At 40.0% G+C, this 26,530-nt stretch overlaps 1 protein-coding gene across 3 annotated transcripts in view; it reads right to left on the reverse strand.

Annotated features, from left to right (window-relative positions):
• ids (iduronate 2-sulfatase) overlaps nucleotides 1–26,530 on the reverse strand; it is a 164,665-nt gene that overhangs the window by 9,691 nt on the left and 128,444 nt on the right. For all 3 annotated transcript variants that reach the window (XM_041048261.1, XM_041048266.1, XM_041048265.1), the window contains one exon: nucleotides 1,143–1,229. The gene's annotated coding sequence lies outside the window, so the exon portion shown is untranslated. The remainder of the gene's footprint in view (nucleotides 1–1,142; nucleotides 1,230–26,530) is intronic.

A 26,530-nucleotide genomic window follows, 5' to 3' on the forward strand; every position in this document is an offset into this window, starting at 1 on the left:
GTAATTTATGGTGGGGTCAGTCTTCTTTTACAGTAAAAGCACGTTACACAACAAATATGAAGTGCATGACTACATAACAGAAATTTTCTCAGCAAGCACATTATTAGGAACACTGTACTAATACTGACTAGTTGCTCCCTCCCTTTGCTCTCAAACAGCCTCAGTTCTTGCTCTCATTGATTCCACAAGATGTTGGAAACGTTCCTCTGAAGTTCTGCTCCATGTTGACATGATTCATCACACCATTTCTGCAGATTTGTCAACTGCACATTCAAGCTGCCAATCTCCTGTTCTACATGTACTACATCACAAAGGTGTTCTACTGGATTTAGGTCTGGAGACTGTAGAGGCCTCTGAAGTTCACTGAACTCACTGTCATGTTCATGAAACCAGTCTGAGGCGACTTTAGCTTTGTGACATGGAGCATTATCCTGCTGGAAGTAGCCATTAGAAGGTAAACTGTAAACTGTGGCTATAAAGGGATGAACATGGTCAGCAACATTACTGTGACATTCAGACCATGATTGATTGGTATTAAGGCCCAAAGTGAATCAAGAAAACATTTCCCACACCATCACACCACCACCATCACCAATCTGGACTGTTCATGCTGTTGATGCCAAACTCTGACTCTACCTTCTGCAACCTCAGCAGAAATCCAGATTCATCAAAGCAGGCTTTGTATTTTCGGTTTCAGTTTCCAGTTTTGGTGAACCTGAGCCCACTGCTGCCCCAGATTCCTATTCTTGGCTGACAGGAGTGGAAAGTCACTGAGATCACATTTTTCCTCATTCTGATGTTTGATGTGATCATTAACTGAAGCTCCTGACCTGCATCTCCATGACTGTATGCATTACACTGCTGCCACGTGTTCGGCTGGATGGACAATTGCATGAATAAGCAGGAATGCAGGTGTTCCTAATAAAATGCTCACGGAAAATGTATTACAAATGAAGTATTGTGTACTACAAAAGCTTAAAGCTTCACTGGACAGCTCACTGTAATCTGACAGTATTTAAAAAGAAAAAATATAGGAATTTAGAATATATAATAATATAATATAATTAAAAAAAATTTTTTTTTGGGAATATCATGTGTCAGTGAAAGAAAGGTTTGCAGAAAGAAGGGAAGCTCAGACTTACCTAAAGTGAATTCGAGAAAAAGATGAATGCATCCAGCAACCTCTGCAAACAGGTGTTTTGCTTTGGGATGAGTTCGGGTTTTCGCTCCTGTAAAGGAGAGGAAGAAAACATGGACAGTAAAACTTGTGATAAACAGTAGGGAGAGTGAGGGATATGTAAGAAATAAAAGAAGGAAAAGAGTAGATTTTCCAAATGTGTGATGAAAAGTAGGAATCATCAAATGTGTATTTCAGTGTAAAGTATATAGTAATATTCATATTTAGCCACGTGGGGGAGCTGTGGTGCTGTCTTCATTCAATCCTGCTATTAATACATGTACCAGGGGGAGAGAGGGGGAGAAAGCCTGGGCACATATTGAAAATTCATGACATGCACTTCTCAACTTCTGCAAGATACACAGCAAGTACAATGAGCTCAAAGCTGAGAACTTGGTCCTTCCTGACTATTTTATCAGTTATTTCTGTTCGTCTCCGTGTCTGTGTGTGTGAGACTCACTCTCTGTGTCATCATTTCAATAGAAACTACTGGCACAGATGTGACTTTAACAATACTGCAAAAGAAACTAAGAAAAAAAATAAATCTCTAAACAAACAGCTACTCTGGTCTTAGTAAAGACACGGTAATGAGTTTGGAAATGAATTTATGTGAGCAGCTCTCTGTATATTTGCCCTTAATTATGCTTTATCTTAATGTCTCTCTATCTCTTTTTATCATCTAATTCTCCATCAGCTCGTCTTTGAATTGCTTTTATAAATTCTGCCACATCTTTCCCTCCTTTCCTCTCCCTCTCTCTAGTCAGTCTTTGTCTCTCTGTGTCTGACCTAGTTTTGGACAGGCTTTCTTACACACACACACACACACACACACACACACACACACACACACACACACACACACACACACACACACACACACACACAACCAGTGTTCCTGCAGGTGCTTAAAATCCTTGAAAACTGGTTGAATTTCGATGTGGTGTTTTTGAGGTCCGGAGATGTCTGGAATTTTGATTTGTGAGGTTGAAATGACTGGAATTGATCAAGGTCATGAAACAGCACTTTCAGACAACACTGCTTATGGCCAGCAGTGTATTTTTTTCCCAGCATGCTCCATGGTTAACTCTCTTCTCTTCTCTTCTCTTCTCTTCTCTTCTCTTCTCTTCTCTTCTCTTCTCTTCTCTGTCCGAGGCTGCTGTTTGTACTTGCAGAGTGTGATGCAGAGTAGGGTTGGCATGTTGCCCCAGACCAGACAAAAATACACACGCACACATGCACACACACATACAAACACAGTGACACACCATCCAAAACAAAGACAACCACACACACACACACACACACACACACACACACACACACACACACACACACACACACACACACACACACACACACACACACACACACACACACACAAACACACAATTATTTCCGATACATTTGGACCTCTCGTCTTCTCTCATCACGGATAAAAACACGCAGGCTTTTGTGTAGGAGGACTTTTTAAAGGAGAGGACAGTGATGTCATAAAGGAACCACAGTTTCAGCTACTGCTACCACACATGCTGAGTGAGAAGTTTCAACCATCTGGTCAATCATTATTCATAGCGAGGCGTAAACAGTAAAACGTGCCGCTGGGCATGTGTTGCAGCAAGTGCGTGATAGAGAATGAGGATGGTGGGCTGCTAAACCATTTTTAACACGCCTGTGCTCTGGATGATCTGAAACAAAGGTGAAGTGGTTGGATTAAGACACAAAAGCGGGCTATAAGGACAGTTTGCGAAGGGTTCAAAGACCACCTGGACTAAGGACTGTGCAGTGCACAGCATGCACAGTGTACTTAGGAACATCTGTCAGTAGTAGCTTGCTGCTTTGATGCTTCCCTGCATAAGCTCATTTCACTGAGGCTGCACAAGGAAACTTTGCACTAGTGGCACCAAATTACAGGGACGACTGAGTGGTGTACAAATCTAGGAATCCTGTAATACAGCCATCAATAAAGTGCACACACTGACATGACCATTCGTTGCTTTATTCGAAGGAAAGACAAAAGATGTGGAGTTTTGGTTCATCGCTGCAGAGGAGGCTGAAGTTCAGAGCAGTTGTGTGCACATCCAGTCCTAAATTTAGGCCAAGAGCAGCAAAGCAGATTCAGTGACGGAAAAAGCAGAGAGTAACAGCTGAGTGGCTTATAGCTCCTGAACGTCACTGGACTGAACGCTTCAGATCATATCAGGGAAATGGCAAATCATGTCCACATGCAGATAAACAGGTTCACACTGATGACAACATCGCACACAAAAAACAGGAAACCAGCAAATAACAAATCATATCTGTCCATGTATATTAAATAAATTTATGTTATTCAAAATTGTAAAAAAAAAAAATCGGCCAATATATTATATTTTTTACATTCTCAAAAATCAATATCGATCAGTAAAATCTCGTGTCACTTGTACAAGCTATTTACCTTCCGAAAACTTTGTGGGGGACAGAATTACGTCTGCTCAGTCCAGTAATGTTCAGCGTTTTAACCCAATCTGTGTATAGTCTCTGATTTTTCAGTGAGTTTGGATGAGTCAGTTTCTGTTGATGAAAAAAATTCCTCTGGGTAGAACAGCAGTTCTTGAGACGGGGTCATTTTTTCCTGCACTCCACTCTTACTTTGTGATTTCTAGCGGAGCCACAGGTATCACAGAGGACACGAAGGTCATGTCCTCAGTACTGTTTGGGACCTGAGGAGAATTTTATATCCTGCACTTCCACTCAGATGACCCATGCCTGATTATGAAACCTAATGCTGGTAACTACCTAACAAAAATATATAAAACCTCTAGAAAACATTATTAAAATTTCAGTTAAAGGGATTAATCAAATGAGAAAATAATAATGAGAAATAATTAAATAAGAAGAAGATATCACAGGCATGTTAGTGGATGTTGGCTAATGACCTGCGTGTTTGTAAAACCCTGGTTCCAGCTCTTCATGGTGCACCATGTGTTCATGCACAGCCTGTATCTGAACAAAGGATCCTCATGACTCAATGAGCTGCATGTACATAAGCTGCTCCACTGTCACAGCTTTGAATCAGAAACCCCCTTTTTCTAATGTCAGTTTCCATCTCATAGAGTAAGAAAAGATTAAAAAAAAAAAAAGCCGTTCATGGATTCTCCAGTTTCTGACTCATCACAGGTGATGTGTTGTGGAGCACAGATGTCCTGTCAGAAGTGTGTGTGTACTTCACTGACTGTAAGGTTTGGTTTCCTGCAGGATTAACTTTAACCAAGCGTGTTTACGTGTGCACCTTTTACAGGCATTTAAATAAGAAAAATAAATAAAAATTTAGCCAGTTCACCTTTTTTGAGGTGTGTGTGTGTGTGTGTGTGTGTGTGTGTGTGTGTAGGACACACACGTTTTTTGTTTTATTTTTTTTAGATCGTGCAATATAAATAGCTCTACTTGTTATGTAGGAAAAAATTTTGCAGGGAACATCTCAGTGTGACTTGCCTTGTACAGACTTCTTCTGTGTGTGTGTGTGTGTGTGTGTATGTGTGTGTGTGTGCTCTCTCTCTCTCTCTCCCTCCCTCCCTCCACCTCTGCCTGGCTGTCAGCTTGCCTCGACCACGTAGCAGCTTCCTGGCAGCGGCAGCGGCTTGTGTCTACTCTCCCTCTCTCTGGCACACACACACACACACATACATACACACACACACACACTCTCTCTCTCACTCGCTCTCTCTCTCTCTCACACACACACACACTCTCTCTCAGTATCAGTAGCCTATGTAGAACCACGTAGCACCAGCTTTGGATTTTAACCACCAACACCACCACCAGCCGGAGCGGCAATGGATCTCTTTGAATTCGACTTTTTCAGAGACTGGGAGCTTGAACAACCATGGTAAGTCCTGCTTTATGATCTTCTGTTGGGTTTTCTTTAAATGCATGTGTGTATGTAACGTGGAGGGTTATAAAGAAGGATGGAGCGGACATGGCATCCCAAAATCAGGGCTTTAAACTGCGTTTTTGTTTTGGTGGTGGTGGTGGGGGGATGGAGAAGCAGCCAAAGTGAGTCCCGGAGAAATCGTGCAAACCGTCTTTCTTTGTCACCGTAAAGCTGCCGTTGTTGCTTGAGACGAACCGGGAGGCATGCACACGTATACTGCACACACACACACACACACACACACACACACACACACATGCAAACGCGCGTACACATACACACATATACAGCAAGCAAAACGCCGGCTTTCACTGTCTGATTGTGATATTAAGGAATGTTTGGTTTGAATATGAGACCGCACCGGGTTTTGTGACAGAGCGGTGACATGGAGAGCAGCACTGATGTGGGGAGAAATAATAATAATAATAATAATAATAATAATAATAATAATGATAATAATAATAATAATAATAATAATAATAATAATAATAATAAAAACGTGTGAATGAATTAAAATGAATCGCATCCTCATGTAATCGAAGACAGAAGTTTCGTAGTGCTGCAGTGTTTATTTGTTAGAGCTGAAGATATAATAGTGTTGGAAATGTGTACACAGAGTTTGTGTGAGTTTACCCTCCACCATGAACAGTTCAGTTGCTGGTGGTTGGTCTGTTTTGGACACACACACGCACGCACACACACACGCACACACACACAGTCATGGACACATCATGAAGGAGTGAAGTTGTGTTGTGATCATTTTGTCAGATGTCAGATAAAAGTAAATGTGTGTGTGTTGGTTGTGCAGATGAAGTGGTTATTAAATGCTAAAACTCTCTGTGCTTTGGTCCATTCACAGGTTTACATGTTGCTCATAGTTGCATCTTTTTTTTTTGTTGATTCCTAAAGCTGAAACAGATGACTGATCAGTTGCTGAAAAGAGTTGCCGATGAAAATTTATCAGCAACTACTATTACAATAAGGAATTTCAGCTGCAAAGTGTCCTGCAGTATGTTTCTTGGTTGCAGTATTAATATCAATTCATTTGTCGACTGATACATATCAAGAAAATTCAGTACAGAAATCTCAAAGTGGGTTTGAGGTTATTTAGAAGCAGTCTTACTGTTACATAGTTTGTCCAACAGAGAGCACCGACAGGTTGGTTTTTCAAACGGGAGTTTTGGCCTGCTCAGTATTGCATCAGTATCAGCCTCAAAGATTCAGTATGATTCAGGCTATAATCTGCAGTGAAAACAATAAAGAGACAAACATAATACTTATAATTGCAGTTCTAATCCATGCTGTGCCATATTGTAATGCTTTACGTTACAGTCCTCCTCAGTGAGGTCCTTTTAAGCACAGCAGAGAACATAAGAACAAAGACTCACATGGGGAGAGGTGCTGGAGCCTTTTAACACAGGGGAAGCCAAAAGATGACGGAGAGGCTGTCATCTGCAAGAAGTTAAATATAATTGCATTTCTCTGCATGATGTGGAATTTATTACAACCCTGATTTGTACAGAATTTAGATGCATGAAAAAAAAAATCAGATCCACTTCTCAGCTTAGACTCTGACTGCACTGGCCAGTGCCCAGTTTAGGCTACAGTGTAGCCTGTGTTTACAGTATAGTATAGCACTTTTATCCAAAGCACTTTATAATTTCACCTCTCATTCACCCATTTAATGCCGACCCTGAAATTAGTGGACGACCCACTCTACCTGCTGAGCCACAGCACAGACCCTGGGCTTGTTTCACTTTTTATGTGCTGGTTAAATATTGTGCTGACTATGTTTGGAGCATGTTGTTTCAGAGCTGTGTTTTCAAGTGTAACGCAGCTGTTCAAATGCTTATGTGGTCATGAAAGTGATATAAGGTGATGTGAAGTCCATTCATCCTCAGGAAACGTTTCCAGGTTAATAAAAAGAAGAAAGATACAGAAGCATCATCAGACATGTTTCACTACATGCTGAATAACCACTGGATTGGAAATATATATATTTTTTCCACATAGTGCTTAAACAGTACAGTACATATAAAAGTCAGCCTCTCCAGTTCAACTATGTACCACGGCGGAAGCACAATAACTTGGCAACCGCGTTGCTGTTTTGAATCCTTATTCCAGCGGGGAGACCGTGAACAGGAAAGTGACACACACTGCTGTCCCTCAGCAGCCACCATGGAAGGGCCCTGGAGCAAGGTACTTAACCCCCCGCTGCTGGAGTGGAGCTGCTCAGGGCTCAACAACAAGCTCAGGGTGTCTACACATGTAACCCTCCCCCTGCCACCACTCCATCACGCCGCTGCTGTCAGATGGTCCTTATGGCAAATTGGGCTCACGCACAGAAATATGCTTTATTACAGAGAAGAAAAACACCGAAATGTGCAGACACAGCACATTAAAAGAAGAAGAACAATGAAAAGAGGTGCTGAGGGTATGACCAGGTCAAAGATGAAACCTGATTAGGAAGCAAAAATATTTGTTTTTTTTTCAGCTCTAACATTTGGTCAATCTTTTATGGAGGCGTGTGATCTGAAAATGCTGATATAGGTCATTTTGGAAGTCAGTGACAAACAACATAATTTGTTGTTACGCTTGAGAGACTGCCAAATGTATATCCAGAGATGATCAGCTTGGCAGTCCAAGTGACTTATTTACAACCTGAGGCTGATTTGTGATTGGACAATGTGAAACGAAGGCCCACCACACTTTTCTGACGTCGGTGAGGAAGTGAACAGGATTTGAACTTTTTTTTTTTCCGGAAGCTCTTTTTTTATGCTCTTCACTCACCTATCTCTGTCTCTTTCTGTACGTGCAAACAAGTGCCACACCATAAAAGCCTTTGAGGAGAGACTGTCTGAAAGTGTGAGCTGTTATCCCCGTCTGAACGATCCACTGTGTTGAGACTACAAAGAAGTCTCATTTCAAAGTCAGATTTCTTGAAGAGAGATCGTGGAAGGAGAAGTAGGATGTAGCCAGGGGAGGAAATGACAGCAGCACTGTCAAGTGTGGCCATTTGGAACAGGTACACTTTCCCCTTCAGACACAGTCGCAAGACGTGTCATACAATATTGTTCATCTCAAGCAGATCCAACCCCTAAACTAGTCAAATACAAATATAATAAATCAAATACTTCAGCCACAGTTTAGGCCAAAGACAACACAGTGTAATGAATTTGGTTGGGAATGGAGCCAGTGCAGCACATGATGCTGCTGCCCCTGACCACAGCCTGTTGTTAACCTGTGTCGTCTACCAGCAGCTCTGGGAAGCCTCTTTGATGTAACCGGCTGCTCAGTGCTAATAAATGTTAGAATGGACTGAACTGTCCGAGAGGATGAGAAGACGAGCGCTGCTAAAAGATGAAAACCAGAGTGGAGAGAAAGAATTATTGTCAAATGGACCTATTTTCCTAAAATTTTACAATGGATTGTACAGGCATGAAAGGCGACACACACCTTCAATGGAAAGCATGAAAATCACTGAGATTGGAGTTAAAAGTCTGTCACTCGCTATTGATATGCGGCTCCTGTTTGACAGTGGATTTTCCCTTTAAGGCAAAAAATGAGAGAGAAAACAATCTTGAAGCTCCCCACGCTTTTGTTAAATCTGAACGAATCCAACACTGTAGGTCTCCTCCTCCTCCTCCTAAAGAAATACCCTTTCATCTCCTCTCCTCTCTTTCTCCCTCCTCCTCCTTCTCCCATCTCCCTCCTTGTTTCATTCTCTCGCTCAGAGATCTGAAGGCTTTGTATGATTGTAACAGGGCTTGCATTGAACGTCGCACACTCCTCACTATAATTGCCCATCATGTAGCCGGCTAATCATGGCAGAGGAATCTGGGGGAGATCGCTTTGAATGTTAATTGATACTGATGGTGATTGGTTGAATCATTTAAGTAGTTAATTAGGGAATTGATTACACATATTGTCAGCATGTAACGCTGTCTGTTTTGGAATTTAACAGTTAAAGTCGGCAGGAACTTATTTTTATTATTATTATTATTGTTATGACTGGATCTCACTGGATTTAGTTCTTTGATTGAGTTTTCTTTTTACGCAGCTTTAAAATGTAAAAAATTGGATTAAAAATGTTTAAATTTGCCGTCAAATGCTGTTAAGACCATAAAAACCTCAGCGTGGGGATAAAGCTCACAAGAGGAGAGGATGTGATCTGCGGGGGAAATGTGGTGACAGAGTCAATTTATAGTCAATGTATTCAATGTTCAGTCTCACAGTCCAATATTCAATCTGCCCGTCAATCCTCCCAAGCTCTCAATCAGCTCAGTCACACGTGCGAGCTCAATACACACACAATCATTCATCACACTGCTCAAATTTCCATCCTCGCTCCACTTGATACTTCACACCAACATCATCAGCGACTCAGAGGCTGTGAAAGGAAGCTGTGTCTCATCCAAAACTGCCAAGAATTCACAAACAAATGCTCCAGAACTAACAGCAGATAACGCTGAAGGAAGTCTTCTATCTGGAAAAAATCCATTTTATCCCATACTGGTGGTGCAATTACCCCTCAGGGCTGTAAAATGGGAGCTCTGTAAGCAGGTGTGAAGAAGCTGGTAAAACCAGTCAGATCATCTGGAGTCCATCTGGGAGGAAACAGAAACTGTCCGTGGTTCTGAAGAAAAAACAAGTATCCATTTTACTTTTAGATTTATCATTGTGCTTATTTGTAATTTAAATCCTGATTCAACATTGACAAAAGACAAACACGTAGCATTGACTACAAATAGATTCACATCAAAAATAAATCCTGCCAGCTCATAAAAATTGGAATTAAAAAAAAAAAAAAGAAAGGAAGCATCACATGGTTACAAGAGAACATACAGTCCCAACAGTTTAAAAAAACTGTCCAACTGTCTGAAACTTACAGGATTTTCCAACTTACATTAAAGGAAGAAGCTGGAGGAATATCTGGCTCTTTAGCTGCTAAACGTTTCGCTACATCCACTGGCTAGTTGCTAACTTCGTCTTTTGGTTCGGTGTTGGGCAGGCAGTGTGTAGCAGGTTTTGAGCTTTCTTACTGAAAACAGTTACTTGCTGTGACAGAACGTTACACTGATGAGAGCAGTGAGAGTCGCAGGCCATTAAACCAAAACAATGAGCTCAAAGACACTAAAACACCCCCTGCAGCTGAAAAATGGCAGAGCTGAGCAAAAAGTTCCCTAAGGGGTTTGTCAATACAATCGACATTTTTTTCTGTTATTTAATGCTTTTTTTAATATTAAAAAAATACTGATTAGAGCAGCTTTGGATTTAATGTACTCCAGAAGTATTTATTCAATTCTGTGCCAAGCAGTAATTGTGATCCACTGCAGACTCTCCAGCTGTACATACATTTTAACAAGAAAGTCTAAGCCGTGATGAGACAGAACCTCCAAATCAACTTAAAATGTTTTCGCGGTTTCTTTTAGGACTTAGATCAAGTATGATTAGAATATGGCACAAGATCATAAACAATCAGTCCGAGTACCACATCTGTGACATATTAGGATTAGAAATTTGTCTGCCGTACTTAGAGAGGAGACGCGAAGGAAGCAAACTGTTCTCCACTGAATTTCTTTTTCCCCACATCTTTTTAGGCATCAGAAGCTTTTAGAAATCTTAGAGCCTCGCAAAAGATATCTATGGAAATACTACAAATAAAATAACTAAACAGTGCTGTCAGTCATCAGGATAGTGACAGAGATAATAAAATGCCTCAGTTGTAGAAATCCTTAGAAATCATAATTAAGGAGATGGAGCCTTTGAGCTAATTGTTCAACAGATAATCCACTTAAATGATTACGTGACACTTGTGCTACAAAGACAGGGGTCAACTGTTAAAACGTTATTATCCCTGTCTGTGGGTGAGAGTTTGGAGTGTAGACATTTTAGGGTTTGCACATGCTCCATATAAAGAGCTAAGCCATCTGCTAAGTTTCTTAAGTGTCTTATAAGAAAATAAAATAGTTACCATCTGGATGGGATATAAAATCCTAAGCAGGACATTTATCTTTATCAGTTCAACCGAGATGTAAGGAGAGCCCCCCCCTGTCTCTTAAAGATGAGAAGAAACAAGTGATTGTGCATAGACTGTCATTAAACTCTTCATCAAAGTCACTGCTACAGCCATCTGGTCCAGGGGGTTTACTCTTCTGTTAGTTTTGTATTTCTTCATCAATACGATAGTAATGGAAGCTTTTAAAATTGACTTGTGTTCCTTAGGAGTGGATGGAAGATCTAATCCAGTCGAGAGAGTCTCTATTAACTCAGACATGCCATTCTTTTGTTGCAGAGGAAAATAATTGAGAAGAAACATCAGTAATATCTTCATTTTAGATTTTAGTTTGACCATTCTGAAGTAGTTCAACTCGCTGTTTTCAAAGGTTTTGTCAGATATTTTCCTGGCGTCTGACCACATTTACAGACAAAGTGAACAAAGTGATTAGATTACATTTCTTCAACAGATATAGAATAACCTTGTATAAGTTATAAAAAGCAATAGCATCTAAGTTTTCCATATGATTAAATAATGTAAAGCACGACTGTAGCTCGTAGCTGCAAACATGTTCCATGTACAAAGATTAGTGCCTGTCATAAAAGAGCCTTTCAAAGTAAAGGTAGGTGATCAAAAAAAACCTGCATATAAAGCATATCCCCTAGGAGGAACTGACCGGTTGAACTGAGAGCTGAGTGGGCCTTTGACAGCACAGAAATAATATAAAAATGAAAACTATCTGAACACATTAACCAACTGTGTTAACTCTCATCTATACCACAAAAAGGCATGAACTAAAATGTAATTTTAGACTCGTCCATCCAACACAAACATTAACCTTTACAATACTGGAAGTCATGCAATAATTCCTAACCCAGAGCAGAATTATGTTGAACAAACAAACAATATTTAGGAATGGAGTGTTTAAGATGCACTTAGTGTCTGAAATGCCCAGAAACCTGCAGTCTGCCATCTGTCTTATCCAGCATAGTTCTCAATGCTGAGACTTAAGGGGCGTCAAAGGTCTTAGAGGTTTCATCAGCCATAATTTGCGCCTCAGCAGGACACAATAACGCATATGTTCTGTTATAAACTGCTCCCAGGGCTTCGAATGCAACCTGTCAAATGTTAACATGCCCCCTTGTAGGAGAATGGATGAAATCTAATAATCAGTGACTAAGGACATGGACTGGTGTAGCTACAGGTGTGATTTAGCTGCTTCAGTGTTATCTGCAGGTGTAAGCACTCTGGTAACCAGCTCTAAAACCACTTTACTGGACCAATCACTCCTTTACTTCTGCAAGAATCCAAATAATGTGAATAATGTGACAGTGTTTAAAAGTTTCAGAATGTTGTTATTAGCAGAAATTCTAACCGGCATCCTTCAAAATAAAAGTCGGCTTATACAGAATCCTTCCAAAGCGTACAAAACCCTGTTCATAATATAGCATCACACTACCACACTTTCACTGAGGTATGTCTCCTTGAACTGCAATATATTTCTAAGAAAGACTTGATCAAAAGCTGTGTAAAACATTTCACAAAGCTGCTGCGGATTTACTGTGTCAACCAAATAAGCTGAAATGGAGATTGTTGCACTGTTTAAAGATATTAGTTTTTATTAACGGTGCGCAGGAATTGCAGTTGCCTTGTAAATAGATGCGACTAAAAGCCCTGTAACGACTAATTAGACAATAAAGCAGAATAGTGTACATAACTGTACCAGATCTTCCCCATGGGATCACCAGGCTTCTGTTGTGGCTGTTGTTCCAATATTGGCGTCACTGTCTTCAGAGTGTTTCCCACCTTTTAATACTCCTATTTATCTGTGTGGTTATTGCTCCAGAGTTCTTTTTTATGCCTTTTTAAAGATTACTTTTGGGGTCGTTTTCTTTATCAGACAATACACAGAGGAGAGATAAGAGGAGAGTGAGCTGCTGTAGAGTTTCTGAATCACAGTCGAACCCACAACACCGAGACACCAGGACAAAACTGATGTGAAAATCAACAGAATTTGTAAAATCCATCAGATATGTGTCAGTACACAGTATCTGACAGTTGCAGCTCATCACCACATGAAGTGCATGCAAATATAAGATTTTTATAATGATATTTTGTTTACTCATTATGATTTTTATTTAATTAGTAAACTATTTGCGTTAGATAATATTCATTCATTTGCTGTGAGAATTGAATTAGTTAAAGGTCAAATTAGCTAATGAAGAGCTTGAAATTACATTCCCTAATGTGTTGTTAGAGCTAATTAAGAATTAGTTAATAAAGTATTTGCTTGCAGTAGTGTTCCGTAATTGTTTGTGAATTTTCAAGGAGAGACATGTCAGGAAAACATATTGTTTTTTCATGTACTGGTTACTTTTGAAATTTTGGATTATTTTGCTTCCATAACATCTTTTCTCTCAGACTAGTGAAAAGAAAATACATATTTAGGTGTTTATTCTACTACACTTTGTCTATTCACGTCTGCAGATTTCCCCTAAATTTACCAAAAGGAATCAACAAGCAACATGTAGTACTGCAATAAAAGATATTGAAAATCTAATAGCCTTTGATTTCTAACAAATCAGGCTTAATGTTCAGATTTCTGTTTTGATCATTTGTGCCAATAAGTGCATATTTAATGTCTATTTGCATATTCACACATAACATTTCAGGAACCTTGTAATACAAAAAATAATTGTAATAAACTGGGGAAGTTTCATGGTGATATCTGTTAGGTAAATTTTTAACCCTATTTGCTTGTAGTATCTTAATTAGGAATCAGTTTAATTAGTTAATGAAGAACAGTGCTGGCTCCGTAACACTGACGTGAAATTATGTCATTTCATTGAGATCTGCTTTTGTACAACACAGACATACTGTCCAACTGTAACTGAACATAACAGACGTACATCAACAGCTCGAGCTCAGTATATTTCTGTGGGGAGATGGACTCTTCCACGTTACTCCTAGTAAGAATAATAAGCTTGGTAATTCAAATAAGAGCAATGATAATCACTTTCATTAAGATACTAAAGTAAATTTCAGTTTTAACTGTTGTACCTTATTAAAAAACAAAATTCAATCACATTTGCAATGTAAGTCGTGACTGGGCAAGGCATATCAGCAGGAGTCTGTGTGTGTGTGTGTGTGTGTGTTTTGGAAGGTCTAGAGAAATAGAGAGCACGAGAGAGAGAGAGACTTGGCAGTCAACACCAGGTAGCTTCTGCCCTTGTGCCCCCAAGATACCAAGACAATACACACACACACATACGCACACACACACCCCAGGTCCCGAGGTTGGCAGAGCCATCTGCCAAGAGGAGCACAGTGCTGAGGAATGATAACGCATGCACACAAAAACACTCACACACATACACACACACAGTTTCTTTCTTTTTGACACACACACACACACACTGCCTTGAACCCAGTTCAACTCTGCTGTAGTTGGCACTGGCAATGTTGCTGATACCTACTTTGTGTGTATCTGTATAAATGTGCGTGTGTGAGTACTTTAAGGTGGCAGAGAGCCGACTTAATTCTTGCTCTGTACAGACATATTGGAAATCCGTCCATCTGTCTGTCTGTCTGTCTGTTAGTGGGATGTTTTAGCCTTCTGAACTTAAACGTTTTAGCAGCTACATTCTGTCCAACACCATCACGGTAAAAACACCAAGACATCGTGATGTTTCCGGAAACAGAGTCCTGCTAAAGGTCCACTTTTGTGAACCCATACTCATCCTGCACCTGGTACTCTCAATACTGGTACCACTCAGCTACCCGCAATTATTGCAGAGGGAAAGTGTCCTCCATGTTTCCAGTAGATTATGTTCAATCGTGTTTCCGCCTACTCTGACCAGCTTGTTGGCGGAGACATACACTCTCCAAATCGTCCGTAATTTACACCGCAGCTTGCATGTAGCTGCCTCTGAGGACACTGGGGTCATGCTCTCTGTATTCTTTTAATGGAATTTGGGAGTTTTAGCAACCTGGTGGGAGTTTACATGCTAAACTTTACACTTGGTTAGAATTTTTTTTTTTTTTTTTTTTTTTTGAATTGGCTGATTCTAGTGCAGACTATATTTAAATCTGACCACATTAAATCAGACAAAACCAATAAACGATTCACTATTTCCTCACTAGACTTTCATTACTGGCCTTGGAACAAAGTCTTTGAAACAAATTTTAGGTGTATGTGGTGATGCCACTGCCTGTCATCAAAAATATAATACAAAAATCCTGACTACAGCCCTGATGGACACAATCATTAATATTTAAATATTTATTCATTAATTCATTTAAGAATTAATGGCAACTGACCTCCTATGCAATGGTGAGAAGTGTAATGAACTGAACTGGAACAGTGCTGTTACAATACATGTATACAAAAGGAAGAGCAACTTCACAGAGAACACTATACTATAGTTTAACATATCAGCTAATCAAAAACCCTATAAAACACACTGTGTGTGTGTGTGTGTGTGTGTGTGTGTGTGTGTGTGTGTGTGTGTGTGTGTGTGTGTGTGTGTGTGTGTATGACTACAGCACATTTTCAAACAAGAGACAGACAGAGATCTAGTTAGGCTCACAGGACAGTAGATTAAACACTGAATTTAAAATTAAACAGAAATAATAAAAGTGAATCTGAAAGCAGGGAGACACAGGGGAAGTGAGAGAGAGAGACAGAGATGGATCGGGCTAATGACGTAGCTTTTCTAGCTGAGGCCAATTTACTGTGAGGTTTCTAAAGGTCATCTCCTACATGGAGGCCTGTCTATGACAAATTACATTATTTACACCGGGTAGAAAGAGGCAGTGAGACCCAGAGACACACAGAGAGTGAAAGAAGCAGGAGGGAGGGAGAGTGTGTGTGTTTGACTGTAATTGGTGTACAGTGTTAACACGAGAACCCTAAAGACATTTGCTAACACTTCTCCTAATGATGGTGTTATCAAAGCACAACACTTGCATATTTGACATGGAGCAGCTATGTCCTATGTGCCATTAAGAGACATTTCACTGCAACATTTTGATATTTTCATTTTTGCCCACTACTAGGACTGTATATTAAGTGCAACACTACTGTGTCCATTAAACTGATCATTTTAAAAGGAGATTCACAATCTTTCCTGTAGCATTTTTGCTTAAACAACGTTTTGCTGTTCTCTTTCACTGATTTCTTTAACACCACAGATTTTTAACTGGCTGCCAGTTTATTAAAGTTGTTTAATTTACTGCTGTAAACACTTGAAGTCATGCAGGTAAGTCTTTTCAGTGAAAACCCCTGTGGAGCTGAGGAAGAGATGTGTTTGATGTTTCCCATTAGTTTGGCTTAAACTGAGGAGGAAGTGGGTAATTAGCATGAACAGCAAGCTGCTGGACAGACACACACACACACACACACACACACACACACACACACAAAAGAATAATACCACCTAGAAAAAGCTGACTCCACCAAAGAAAAACTGAAGAAAAAGACTTTTTGACTGACATGTGATCTCTGCAAAGTGCAGTGTAAAAGCGGTTTGACTGACAGGTGATCCGTGGGAACTGCCAAAGATGGAGAGAAAACCTCCACACCAAACCCCAAATTTTCCAAGATGCTGTAACAGCCATAGTACTTCAGTTTGTGCCATAGTGTCGAGCAAGATGATAATGTGTTATTTTGCACTATATAATGATAATTCCTTTTGTTTCATAATTTTTACTGCATTAAACAAAGCACGACTAGCAAGCAGTGAAATGGAGATGTTTCAGTGGTTCATATTTCCCCTGAAGACGAGGACCCAGTTCCCCAAAGACCAGCTTAGTGTGTGCAAATGTCTGTGTCCCTTGGGCTATCCAGAGAAGGGAAGAGCCAAAGGGATTTGTAGTTAAATGGTCTGGGACTTGGGAATGAACGAAAATATTAATATTTGGGTTTAAATTTTTTAAGGAAATGTCTTGAATGAATAAAGCATAATATTTAATTTAGATCACATTGCAAGTGCACTTTATATAACTTCATACAAATGTACTTTATATCAGCCCTGTCCTTCTTATTGTGAGTGGCAGCATCTTATTGTGCTAGAAAATTTAAAAAATTGAAAAAAAAAAACCAAAACTATTTTATCTAATAGTGTTAAAATTGTTATTTCAAATTGCATTCTGCTTTTTACCCAATATTTTGTAAGTGTACTGATGATGCAGATACAGCACTACTGTACCATTTGTGGATTTTTCCATGAATGGGAAATATCTAAGGTAATTTGTCTGAAATAATATCTAAAATAATTAACCAGTGACTAAATCTGGGGCGTTCTAGCTTTCTGTGTTTTTGAAACTTCAAGGATGTTACCGTTCTCTTGAACAGACAAAAATGGAAACATTTCATACGGAAAGTGGCAATTCCAGCCTGAGTTTTCAGGTCATTACGTAAAAAGTTAATAGTTAAAAATCCAGTTTTTAACTATTACTACCTAACCAGTAGGTTATGGTTAAAATTAGCATGAGCAGTTACATTTTACTAGGCTCAGTAGTAACCGTATGTGCTGTATTTCCAGTGTGTTTAATTATTAACATTTATTTAATACATTTCAGCTCATGTGGACTTAAATATTAGACTGAGCTGTATTTATTATAATAATCAGTGCACAATGCCTGTGTATGTGACCATGCTGGTGTGATGCTAGGTATCTTCAGGTTTTAGCAAAATCGGCAACTTGTCATTTCAAAGGGCGTCCAGTTTTCACAGCGGGAGAAAATAATTTCTGACCCCAGGAAATCACAAGTGAAGAGTCATCAAAGTTCGTAAATAAAAGTGGTCATAACTTTTTATTCGATGCTTAAAGTTTATTATTAAGAGTATCTCGGTCCTCATTTTCTCCTCCACTACTCCTCTGTGTCCTCTGTCTCTGTCACTCCTGCTCCACTCCAGGACATTTATTACCTCTTTATCAACTAATTCATAATTATCCTGTCTCTCCCTCTGCCTTTTTCATCAGTGTCTCCCCTCTCTTTCCTTTTTCTGTTAACCTTTTCCTATCTCCCTCACCCTTCTTCCTCTCCTTGCCTCTGCCCTGCCTTCCTTCAGAGGCCTGCTAATACATTTGTTATCAACCTACTCCCTAATTAACATGCCCCCTCTCGTTCTGAGTCTCTCCTATCTCTATTACTCTGTCGAGATGTCTTCTTCACTCTCCCCATTTCATTCTGACTTTTTCTTCTTTCCGTATCTTCTCTTTCTGTCCTTCTCATTTTTTTTGAATAGATGAATTTCAGGATGCCTCCTCATCCTCACTTCACTTCTGAGGCTCTATTATCTACAGGCAGACAATTTGTCTGTCTGAAAGCCAGCAGGACACAGAGATCCATTTTCTGTGTGAATGCGTGAGCTCGTCTATGTCGATCTCTCATAGCTTCTCATGCTTTTAGCAGTGTGTCTTGGCATGTCTGTGCTGTGTTTTTGTACGTGCTTAGTTGCTCCCAAGTTGAAGCCGTTTTCATATATGAATTCCGAACAACGTCCGCAGAATCAGTGTTTCCCTTTCACACACGTGGCACGCAACAGGAGATTAGCCGTGTCAGATGATTGCATACCTACTGGAAATACTGGTTAAAGCGAGAGACGGTGCCTGGTTACAGCATGCAGGAGGCAGGACAGAAACATCCCCAGCACACCCACTCGCTCACTGCGAAATCCTCTGGACAATGACCTGTTCTAGTCACACACTGGCTCAAATGGACATTACATGGACTTTGTAACAGGCAGTTGGCAGCATAAAGTCCGTTTAATGGCCGGTTCAACTGATTCGGACGTTTGCGTTCACACATGCCGCTCCTCTGGGTAAAGTCTAGAAAAGTTCAAGGTTGCAGTGCATGTGTGAAAGCAGCTTTTGTCTCAGAGTCCTTGGCAGGCTCCCATGCTGGGTTCGTGGGGTGTCTGAGTGATAGCCATTAGCATTCACTTTAAATGTTGCCCTATAACATTTCCTCCTCAGTGGAGTTGCTCTCAAGGTCCCGTATCTACCCTTGAAAAGAAAGGAATATCTCATTTGTTTTGTATATTTGACACCAGAAAACAGCCTGCAGCATATCATCCTACAAAAAAAAAAAAAGCCAACCCGACTGTGATGCCCACTTTACACAGCTATCAGTTAGGTCTCCCAAAGTATGAAAGTAAGGCGGGGTTTGAACTCCTCCAAAGCTCTCCTCTTTCATCCTTCATACAACTACTTTCCGTCACTTTTCGTATGTACCGAGTGCAACACAATCAAAGAACAATGAAAGAGAGACTTTCTGAAAGACTGCACCCTTATCCCTATTTGGCATATCAAAGACACATGAAAGACAGAGTTTTAAGAGTGAGAGCAGGGAAGCAGCATGATGCAGATCCAGGCGAGGCTATAACAGTCGAACACTGTATGAGTTGAACACTAAGTGCGGCGATTCTGAACAGGGATATACACTTTTGCCTTTAGACTGACTGGACGAGGCATCGTACAAGCAAGTTTCTTTCAAACATACAGAACCATCTGGATGTTTTGCAAAATAGCTTAATTCTATAAATAATCGAGTGTCATGACGCCATGATGGTCCTGATCTATTTCTTTTACTTAAAAGTCATAAATGTGAGCAGAGGAGTGCACATTACTCATTTTTATCCATGGTCTGTTGCTTTAAGATTATTGATATTTATTGGTACGCACTATTCTGTTTACTCAGGATATTCTGTATAATTGTGTTTAATCCTGACTTCACTGCTGAAGTAAAGAAGAAGGGGAAAAAAACCTTAGTTGAGGCTCATTAACCTGTAGATAGATGGCAGTGGTTTGGTGAGGACAGACTGCAAGCTGTAAGCCTTCACCCTGCCCATACAGCTAGTGGAGAAAATGGCAAACAGGGAGCTCGATCAATACGCTAAGTGTGTGCTTGCGTGTGTAAGTCTGGCTCGCATGTGATTGTGTGTGTACATTTGCATTATTTGTGTACGTGCATGCACATCTGTAACCATGGAACAGGCTGTCTAAATGTGTATTGATCCTGAGGTGTTGTTTTGTGTATCTGATGGTTCTGCTGTGTTTTAGTTTCATTAAGTTCGGCTCTCACACACAAATGATGACAGATGAAGTCAGCCGAAGCATAATTCTTAAAAGCGAGTCTAAGGGGGTCTAAGGACATTTTTTTTTAGCTGTTGGGAATTAGACCTTATACATTTTGAGTCGTGTGTGTGTGGACAGTTTCTTATTCCCAGTTTGAGTCTTCTCTGAGCATCAAGTATTCACATACTCATGCAACAGGATGAAATGAGCTGAGACACCGACAGAGACGGGTCTGTGTTAATCCATGAACATACACTGAGGGCTCCTATTCGACAGAAGCGCACACATTCACTGGACATATACACAAACACATATTTGTGTGCTCAGTTGGTCCTACTGTTTGTGTTTACTGTTATAATCCCACGTCTCTTTACTGGTGTTTCTTAGTCTGTCTCTCTCTTTGAAGTGTCCTAGCCTGTAGCGTGTTATTCAATAGACTCAAGGAGAAATTATTTAAAAAAAAACTAATTGAATTGTCACTCTAGTTTAATTGTAGTGTATAAACTTGGTTTAACTTATCACAACTAAGGCAACAGCCCAGGACAAAAGTCTCGGGTAGACTTTGCTCCAGTTATGGGGGCTACAAAGGGGGCCACAAGCCCAAAGATTGACTGTACAAAATTTGTAAGGATGGAGAGGGGTTGTTGAACTTTAAAAACAAAAGGCCCTCCCGAGTGTCATTAATATCTTCCTCTCTTTGACTTAAAGAAGGACTGCAGCACCGATATCAGTACAGAATTTATACAATTGATTTTATAGGATTTGTTTGACCAACAAAATGTAGTAAGAATTTAAAATTATGTCCCCTGTTCAAGCCGTAATGTTAAAAGATTTGCCGCCACTGCCCACCCTCTGCCCATAGTAATTTTCATACAGTCCCTAAACAGTTCTTATGTGTAATTTGGATGTAGATAAATACACACTCACTCCCCAAATTTTTATATTTTTGGGCCCTGATTGTTATTTTTAGTGCCACCATTAAGGAAATACAGGTTGCATTTGTTATGAAGCATTTGCACATCATTAGATATGAAGTTATACACAAGTCTCCAGGCTCTCAGGGGGAAATTGTGAAACAGCAGGGGGAGAATAATAAGGATAATAAACCTGAGCAGTAACAATAGAGTCTCAGACCCTTTGGGGCTTGAACCTCAAATGAAAGAAAAAAAGAAACCAGGTCAAATTGTTAATGCTACTGTAAATAACAACACACAAACACACAGCCCAACATACATACCACCTCCCACAAGTTCTCAAACTTAAACACATAATTCCCACCATCTCTCCGTACACTGCTAATTCAATCCTTCCTCCCCTGCTTTTTGTCTTCCTTTATTCTTTTCATTTCTCTTAGGTGTTCTTCTTCTATCTCTCTTGTTCTCTGAGTATAATCACCATGTTATCAAGATAAATCCTTCAGTCTGAAGTCTTTTGGCTTCGTGGGGATTTGTAATATTTTCCTCATTTATTTTAGAATATCATGCTTTGGTTATTTTAGACAGAGATAATGTTCAACTTTCCTATTTCTAGAGACTGAGAGGATCTCTATAATGTTACTCAGCACTGTGCCGAGGCTCCAGCTGTAATTACTTTCTGATGATTTTTTCTTCTTTATCATCTAGTTGAATTTTCAGAAGTTGTTAGCGGGCCCTAAAAATTCAGTTAACCCCCTTTTTTTTAAGATAGTGTTACATATGGTTTTACTATATATGAAATCCTTACAGTTTCACACAGACTTTGTGTAGTTGGTGCTTCACTGGTGCTGAAAAAGAAAAATAAAATCATACGTTTTCAATGTTACGGCTGTTTGCTGCTGAAAAAAAAAATGAATTGTGAGTGCTTCAATTTAAACAAAATGGCCATCAGGCCCATTTTGTCTTCTCTTGTTCCACCTATACTCCATCACTGTGAGAAACTGTGACCCGTGGCTGGTTCTTTGAAAAGGCCAGGGCTGTTGTTTAGCGCCTGCCTGATTCACTGCTGCTTTGTAGCCTTTCATTAACCTTTGAGATGTGTGGGATACTTGCTGCTTGCCTGTTCGCTTGCTGACTAGCTTGTCGAGTCGAGTTTGATATTTAGACTGTTAATCTCTGCTGTGAAGTTGCAGATACGCACTTGTTCGTCGCAATGCTTAGTATCTTTACAATTCTTTATTTCTTGGGTATTTTTAGCAATGACACAACTTCCAAAGCTACACTCACACCAAGAAATATTAAATGTAGAAATAAAATCACACAAAAACATACAGTGTCCATCCATTCATACTTATGTGGAATCCTAAAATGTTGTTGTATGATTATCAGTTAAAGACACAGCAGTTCAACAGTTTAGAAAATGCACTTATTTGCTTTCTTTATGAAAATTAGATGAAAAGATTGATATCACTGCTATTTTTATGTGCTAAATATAAAGCGAGTGACTGTTTGCTTACCTTAGCATAAAGCTAAAGGGGAACCAAGCTTGCTTGGCTCTGTTCAGATATATTGTGATTGATTATTCCTTACAAAAACTAATCTGCAAAAACAACAGGTTGTGGCTCTGTGGAGTTATGTGCTGGATTATTTTTTGACTGAGATAAAACATGTTCTTTAGTGAAATTTTAAGTGCTAGTAAAATTAGGTGGATTTTTTTTTTCTTTACATCTGGCCAGAGTAAGTGTTTCCACCTGCTTCCAGTTTTAATGCAGAGCCAAGCTAATTGGCTCCGGGCTCTAGCTTCTCTATTTAGTGTGCAGATACAAGAGTGGTGTCTGTCTTATTTCCCAAAATGTGAAATATGGATCAGTTCAAAAACCTTTTTCTTGTCCGGAATGGACACTGACTGGACATGTGTTGGCAAACTGATCTTTCAGTCTGAATCTGAATCACTAGAGCTTTTTTTTTCTTCTTCTTCCTGGAGCTGACTGTGTCAGTGTGTAAAATCACATCACCATGAGCCAGCCAGCCTGTGCCTGTGAAGGGATAACAACTGAAAACAGATTCCAGGTCTGTCTGACGTTTTCACACTGACAGAACACAAAGTCCTTGTCTTTCTGAATCTCCTGAATCGGCTTCTCAAAACATCATATCCCCGGTGTAGCGACCAGGTACGTGGGTGGCCTTGATGGTCTGCCATGCAGGAAGAGCTGACCTAGAAAACAGTGACTATTCTGTCAGGCCCTTTCCTTGAGCCCCCAGGTACAGCTCTGCTAGTCTAAACAGACAAAGGAACAATGACTGTTTACTGCCCTGAAACTTATCATTTAAATGTTTTGATGAGATGAACCACATATCTGAGTCATCATGTTTCACAGTTCATTCACATTTTGTAAGCAAATTATTTTTTTCCATTTTTGAAATTCTTTCCGAACTGTTTCTGAAAGTCTTTTTCTTCAGGTCACTGAAAACATTTTGAGCCTTGTACTGAGACACTTTCCGTCCATCCCTGGATTGCGTGGGAAAAGTCTAAATGCAGAAAGAACCTATTGTACAAAAGATTTGCATAATTTTAGACTTTTTCCTCACACATTGTTGCACACATGGAATTCATACAGTATTTCTGTCTGCTCTTATTTTTATTTGCAGTAGTAACTGATTAAAGAGATTGTAGTGGGCCTTTAACACAGCTCCACAGATTTAACAGCTCATCTTTATGAAGTGTGTTTTGCTTGTATGGGCTCATCATGGGAGCTATTAAAAGTCTTTGCTGATGAGAAGGATTCTGCTGGATGGATGCAGGGACAAAGGTGCATATATAGTAACTACAGTGGACAACACAATATCAGCCTGCAGATGTAGGGCGTCTGGTACAAAAATAAGCATCAGACATCTCAGCAGTTCATTTTATCCCATCTAGTGTGTAAAAGTGAAAGAAAGCCAGCTCAGTATCTGGGACATCCTGACAAAAAGACTAGCGTGTCAGATTTGTTTTGTCCTCCCATGTCTGCTTGTCCAAAATTTTAGTGTATAGGTGCAATAGGCCAAACACTCTAAAAACACATAGCACATCTGACCCTCTGGGGGCTCCGTTGCCCTAACTGTAAATTTGGCTATAGTTGTCCTCTTAGCTAAAGGAAAAAACGAGCAAGCAACCAACCCATCCATCTGCATAGATGGAAATATCAGTTGTTTTTCGCTGATTGCAAAACACAAGTTAGCTTGTCAGTGAAGTGAGGCAGCAGAAACCATTGACTCTACAAGTTTAGCCTAAAGCTGTCTGTGCAGGGTGGTTTCAAATTCATGTGACCTAATTACATGTTATTTCAAATTTACTTTAACTTGATGTTTTGAGAAGTCACAGCTCTATCTCATGCCTAGTTTGACAACTTTTAAGACGTGTAGGCTACTGTGACGTAGACAAAGCACAGATTGCTCTTCTGCAGAGAACTATGAAAAAAAAAGAAAGCTAAGGAGGAATGATTGTTAACTGGTTGGGGTCCAACCTGTAATATGTCATGTCTCTTGACAAATTCACAGGAAGAATTTATGATTCCATGTTTGCCTTAATCTGACAAAGTGATTATGACATTAGCTTGAAAAGGCACGGAGCTGAAACTGCGCAGCACTTGCATAAGTTTATACTTAGTGTTAAGCATGTTGTTGTGCAGTCTTGTCCACAGAACCATTATTTGTAAATCGCTCTGAGATTGGGCAAGTCTTGGCCAATGATTTTTCCACTAACAGTCTTGCATCAGGCTCAGACAGAAATCCAAAGCAGGCTATGATGTCAAACCTCAACAGGAATTCAATAAAACATCTGTAAAAAGCCTGTGGCACAGAGTTTTGGAAATGTAGACACCTGCTTTTTCTCAAGAAGAGCCTCTTTTGGCATTTTGAGAGGATCTGTTCATCATTGCTCTTAAAAGTGAAGCTCACGGCCAGTTATAGTGCTCAAGTGCTTACACTTATCCACCTGCTCAATGGTCTAGCTATCCGCTGTCAAATTTGATGGGGGTGTAACACGGGAAGTCTATAACCATTCCTTTTGTTTTGGATGCTTTCAGATCAAGATTGCTTTTTCTCTAGGAAGCTAAAGCACCGGCGGCACTAAGGAGCCTCTTAAACGTGTCCAGGATTACAGTGCCATCGGAGTGTTTCAGAGAGAACATATTAGGGCCTGTACTCCTGCAGTCATCTGTATGCAAAGTAAACAGCGCTGGTGATAATACAGGACCCTCAGGGCTTTTCTGTAGAGATAGATCTGATAGTGATACAGTGTGTAGAGTGAATTGAATCTGACCTGCTGTTAGGAAAGACAGAATCCACCGGATCAGCTGACGGTTTACATTCAGCCTAAGCAGCTTGTGGCCCCGTATGATAGACTTGCACCACATTTTGAGTGCACTTGAGAAGTTAACAAACACCAGCCTGACCTGGTTTTGTTTGTGTGGATAAGCAGGGTGATACCTGTATCACTCACGCCCATCTTACCTGTAAGCATACCAGGTTCCTGGAGCCACTGGCTTTGTGTTGTACCCTAAGTTCATAGCTGCTGAAGTTAGTGCCACTGGGGCCAGAGTGCTCTGCTCAGGGATAAGATAAATGACTGAGGATTTCCCTATACCTGCAGTGAGCGATTAAAGTGCTCACATAAGATCCCTGACAGCTGTCTGTATCAGGTTCTCAACAGCCAGCTGGTCAATCTATTTGGTCTAGGTGGTTACGTGTTAAAAATGTCACTGCACTGCCTCAGTATGAATTACAGAAGGCGTTGTCATGGATAACAAAGCTAAACGTGCACAGAAAAGGTCATTTCTTTCGATCTGTGTAATTGAAATGACAGTAGTCTGGCCACTTTGAGAGAGCCTCTCTTTCTTTTCCCAATGCAGTCGTACATAGTCTGTCTTCTATTTTGAGTTCACCCACCTGCAAATGGGAGAGTGTGCTGTCTCCAGGGATGACAACATCGGACATAAAGGTCTACAATAACAATGAAAAAGCGTTGTATCCTGCTATTCAGTAATAATTAAATCTAGGCTGTTTTTGAGGTGCTCACTACTATGTATTTAAACAGCATGCTCATTTAATATTAAATATATTAAAGCTTTAAAACTGCAGGGTTAGGCTGTACACAGCATTTTGGCTTCCTTCAGCTCATTGTTTTTGGTTTTTTGACCTGTAACTTAATTTTTGACCTTTTCACCTTGCCACAAAAGCTCTGATAATCCAATTATATACTGCCTGCCCAGAACCAAAGAGCAGACACAGTTAGCAGCTATCTAAACTAAACAACTAGATGTTTCCCTCAGGACCAAAAAATACTGGACATTTATAAGCTGGCTAGAAACACAACTTCAAATGAACAACTTACTTTAGACAGACCTCTGTGATACTCCTCTCAAACTATTCAGGTCTGCATGAAGATTAAAACGGAAGATTAATACA

The sequence above is a fragment of the Toxotes jaculatrix genome, chromosome 10 (assembly GCF_017976425.1).
Source record: "Toxotes jaculatrix isolate fToxJac2 chromosome 10, fToxJac2.pri, whole genome shotgun sequence".
Lineage (NCBI taxonomy): Eukaryota > Metazoa > Chordata > Actinopteri > Toxotidae > Toxotes > Toxotes jaculatrix.